Source organism: Phyllostomus hastatus, unplaced genomic scaffold, assembly GCF_019186645.2.
Source record: "Phyllostomus hastatus isolate PE091 unplaced genomic scaffold, TTU_PhHast_1.1 phas_scaffold_78, whole genome shotgun sequence".
Lineage (NCBI taxonomy): Eukaryota > Metazoa > Chordata > Mammalia > Chiroptera > Phyllostomidae > Phyllostomus > Phyllostomus hastatus.
Genome location: NW_025334041.1, coordinates 88,577,276 through 88,582,461, shown reverse-complemented (window position 1 = coordinate 88,582,461; position 5,186 = coordinate 88,577,276).

Genomic DNA, 5,186 nt, shown 5'->3' with positions numbered 1-5,186 from the left:
CCCCACGCCCTCCACACCTGCCGCACTCAAAGCCCTGAGAGCAGAAAATTTCTCACGATTTTCACTGAGAACCATTATATTCACAGGGCCCTCTTCCAGCTACTATAGACTGTTCTAAGGTATAATATTTTTCAACATGGGAGCAAATGTTTCTTCAGTCATTTTTTTAAAGGGAGAAAGTAGTTACTTTGAGTGCATATAAAATGTAAATAAAGTGACTATGGAAGTTTGGGAAGCTCACACATACTAAGTCCAAAGCAGCTTTGATTTAAAAACTGAACGTTGGCAAGTGATCAATCAACACTGGTTTCTAATTGCTTTTAGTGTCTTGACAACATAAAAATGCTATTTGAATGGTAGAGACGGTCTCCTTTGGAAGTGGCTGTGGAGGATGCACAGCATCCACAGGAGTGTTTCCCTCTGATACGGAGTCCACGTGCTCAGTTGCATATACGTCTTCAGTGCTGACCTGCATGCCTGTGGTTGACATAAGACATTTTAATTTAAAAAAATGTTTTCCGAAGTCCCCAAATATGTTTATGCATTCTAGGTATTTCATAGTATTAGATGGAAAACACACAAACCTAAAATAAAAATGTTGACTGCACACAGCCATACAATGGAATATAATGGAAACCAGAAGGGGAGAGGACATGTGTCATTTCCTAGGCAAGCCAAAAAAAAAAAACAACCCAAAAACAAAAACCCTTTGACAATTCAGTCGTGTTAAAGTTAGGAGACAATACTGACATAAGAAAACACACTCCACATTAAGGCAGCAGAGTCCTTCTTAATCACAGCAGGTCTAGACAGCTCCCACAGCTGTGTCTGCTCTCTCATGGAGTGATGTGTGGCCCTAGCTGGAGGGTGGCCTGAGCTCAGAAAGAATGTCAGCCCAGGGTCTTAATTGATTTCCTTCTGCCAGGGTGTCTGTGTGACAACGTGGTTTTGCACTTGCTGGGAGACAGCTTAGTGGGAGGGAGCCATAGACGTGCAGCACCTGGACTCACCAAGTCACAGGGTAAAGCCGTCAGCGTTCTGAGAGCACGTGTCCCTTCTGGGTAGAGCAATCTGAGGCTCTGCCTTCCCTTTGGCCCGCTTTCAGCCTCATGACTTGCTTTTTCTCTCCCAGAAGGGGCTCACCAGGCTTTCTTGATATATGGAATGCTTGGCTGAGACTGCTTCTTACGGTATATGCCTTGATGCAGCTCAAGACGGGGTCTGACGTTAAAAGACTATAGATGATCAGTGGTTTTCAACCGGTGTGCCTCAGGACTTTTTAAAACATGCAATACCTGACTATTTAGTCAGGAGCACTGGCCTCTTTTTCCTTAGATTGTCAAATTTAAAAAAAAAATGACAACTGCCAACATAATAGTGGATGTCCAATGTGAATGAATCAAAAATATACCTATTTTCTGTCAGATTGGAAAAATATAATATACTTTTTGATGTGCTGCAGAATTTTAGTAACTGGTTTATGTGTGCCATGAGATGAAAAAGGTTGAAAGCCATATCTTTATTCCTGTTGGCTCTAGGCGTTCTTTAACTGCCAGGACCAGCCCTCCTCCCCACAGCCAGTGGGAATGGAGGTGACAGGCATCCGATGGCTTTAAATGCAGTCATCAAAATGCCTAAAAAGAACACTGATGCCCTGACTGGTGTGACTCAGGGGATTGAGCGCCAGCCTGTGAACCAAAGGGTCGCTGGTTCAATGCCTGGGTTTCGGGCCAGGTCCCCAGTAGGGGGCATGCAAGAGGCAACCACACATTGATGTTTCTGTCCCTCTCTTTCTCCCTCCCCTCCCCTATGCCTAAAAATAAATAAATACAATCTAATTTTTTTAAAGGAACACTGCTAACAAGATACATGGAACATAATTCATCAAGGGGGGTGCAGCCCTTCACCCATGGAGACTGTGCCCCAATTATTTATGGTAATCAGTGAAACAAGATCTGATTTAATCCCTCCTCTTCCTCTGAACTACTGTGACATTGTTGATTTGTCTATACCAGTGCTTCTCAGTTCAACAGATAGGATCCTGGCATTGTCATGGCCTTGAGGGAGAGTGACAGGCAGGATCCAGTTGTCACAACCTCATTATGCTATCAAATGGGGTTATTTTGCTGAAAGCTTGAACTATTAATGGCAGTGACAGCCTCTGACAAACGCCTTGAGGTTTGGGGGTGATCAAGTTAAAAAATGGCCTTTGGGTAAGAAACTTGCTTAGGACAGAAATACAGTTTACTATAATCTCATTGAGAGCAAGAACATTTGGTCAGAAACATTTTACTGCATCTCCATTGAGCATCCAAGCAAAATTGTCCTCCAGTTGGTTGATGACGTGGAATTTTAAAAAATCAAGGCTCCCACCCTTTCAAATGTAGCCCTCTGGCCTGGGACTCTGGAAGGCAGGCACTTGTTCCAACTTTGTGCAAAGAGTTTCCAAACCTTGGTATTTCCTCCTGATGCTGCCCAGTGCCATTTGCCCTGTTACCCTGAAAGGCAACTGAGGTTGGTTTTTCGAAATCATGGAAACCAGCTTTACAGGCTCCAGTGTACTCATCTGTGAAATGATGTGATGAATGTGACAAGAGGACTTTTAAGGCTCCTTCTGGTCTAACACAGACTATGCTATGATTCTAATGATCATTCTCTGTGAGGTTTTCTTTTACTGTTCTGAGATACTTGGAAGAATATATCTTACATATTTAGGAGCTGAACATTAAAATTGCCTTCAGACATATGTTTCTTCCATGCAGTACACCATTTGCAAAGGTCATTTGGGGCCAATTTCTTTTCTTGTTGGATCTGAGATGGGTTATAGGGGTTTGATGGGGTAAATGGGGTAAATGGGGTTGATGGGGTAAATCCCCATCACACATGCGATCAAACCAAAGTCTGGGAGATTTATAACTTACCTAAATGCTTCATTATTGTTGTCATCATCATCATCTTCATTTTTCCCCCTTCAGATTTAATATAGTAGACCATGCTGACCTGGCTTAAGAATTTTTTAAATGCAAATGGTCCAAATGTTACTTTACTTGACAAAACTGAGGCAGAGTAAGTAATTTTTTTTTAAATCTCCCTTCTGACATGCCTTATAAGGAAAGTTTTCTTTCTAGGGGGATTTGAACTCTCATTAATCTATTTCCCCTTTCAGCAATAAAATGAAAAATGGAATGAGATTATCGGAATGGATAGTACAGTGTGAACCTGATAACATGCTTTTGAAAAGTGGTTTACATTTGACATCAGTTAAGCTCACTGAGCCAGTGCATCTCAGATTTGCCGTGTGGGGCCTGGACTTCACTCCCAGCTCAGACACAAATATGGTTTATTGGTTTCAAATGCCTCTCAAGCCTGTTGGAAGGATGGAGGAAGTTTTAGTGCAGTAAGTACTGAGTCATCTGCAGATCTGTAACTACCCCTTTGCCCTATTTTATTCAGCATTCAGACAAAGACATTTCTGTGCAGTCTGCTTTTTCTTTCATTTGGATACACATTTAGTTTAAATTTGTATTCCTCATATTATATATATATATATATATATATATATATATATATATATATATATATATATATATATTACACTTGGTACAAAAGTATGAAGTAAGTAATTTGGATATTTAAAATTCGACCTTATCATCCTGTGTGCCCTTTGGCACACGTAATCATGAAGTCCAACTGCTTCTTATGTAAGGATTTGAACAATCTTAACATGGTGGAAAGTCATGTGTTCTTAGTAATCACAAGAACAATAACAGTTAAAACAGTTAACTTACTACTTAAAAATAATCCTTTCAAAGCAGTAATTCAGAAAGTATACAGTAGCTTAAAGAAAGTCAAGCTGACAGCAACCTACCTTATAGTATTGCTTCCCTGGTTGTGCAGGTGGTGCTTCTAATTGAACGTGTGATTAGCAGAAGTGAGTGAACCCACACTATGGCAGATGTGGCCAAGATATGACAGTCATCCCTGTGTCTCACTCGATTGTATACAATTCCTCAGTATCCCTAACACTCTTTACACTCTCTCAGAATAGTTATGCTGTGCAACACACAAGCATATTTAATGGGGGGGGGAGGTTTGACTAACAAAACACATGTAATATTCTTAACCAAAAGATACCCAAAGACATATATATATGGTAATAGTTCTGTGTTATCATAGTAAAGTGTTCTGTTTTCCTTAAAGTCTAAGTTTGAGTTCATCTACTCAAAACTGTTTGAAAAACGAAAACACAACTGTTAATTAAAACCTGGTTTCTTTCTTCCCTCCAAACAAGCTGTTGAATTCAACTGCTATTTTGTAATGCTGTTGTTGATCCGAGCCCGCTTGTGGATGTGAACCAGCTTCTGTCCCTCCTTATAGGTACAAAGGGATTCAACGAACTCCTGATATGACAATAACAATGAACAATGACAATTAACATTTATTGAATGCTTACCCCATGCCAAGCCCTGTGTCTTGCACTTTACAACCATTAATTTATGTCATCCTGTCTGGAGAGCAGAAATTATAATCTCCTATTTACAAGTAGAAAATTAGGGTTAGAAAGGTCAAGAAAATGCCCAAGTTCACCGTGGCTGGCCAGTGGAGGAAGCAGAGCTTCCAGAGCCCAAGGTTTTCTCCTCACACTGCACCCGCTCATGACGGCTTACTTACTTCTGATTCACGTTGAGCTTGCGAGCCTCCAAATCTTCTCTCCCACCACCGCCACTAGTTTAACAAAGGATACTTGGGAAATACTATTAAAAATATGGAATTCTCTATTAAAATACTCAAATTAAATTCAAAATCCATTTACTCACACCCATGAGACTTGTAGAAAGTGCCGTTTCTGAGAAGTTATTACCCAGGTCTTTGAACTTTAACTGGTCCCAGGACTCTGAGCCACACAGACAAAGCAAATAACGCAATGGAAAGCAAAGCAGAGGCTCAGCGGAGACATTACAGTTTCCTCCCCTCTTCCTCCTTTTCCTCTCTTTGGTAGGCCCTTTGCCTACCAAAGATCTGTTTCATAGACAAAGCTGGGATGAGCCACTTTCTGAAAATGTTGTCTCAAGGCCTAGAGTTGAAGACACCCACGTGCTTCCAGGCTGAGTGTTCTGTTACCAGTACACATAGGGAAGACAGATCCTCTAAGAAGAATACTGAATCCACTCCTCAGCAGTGATATG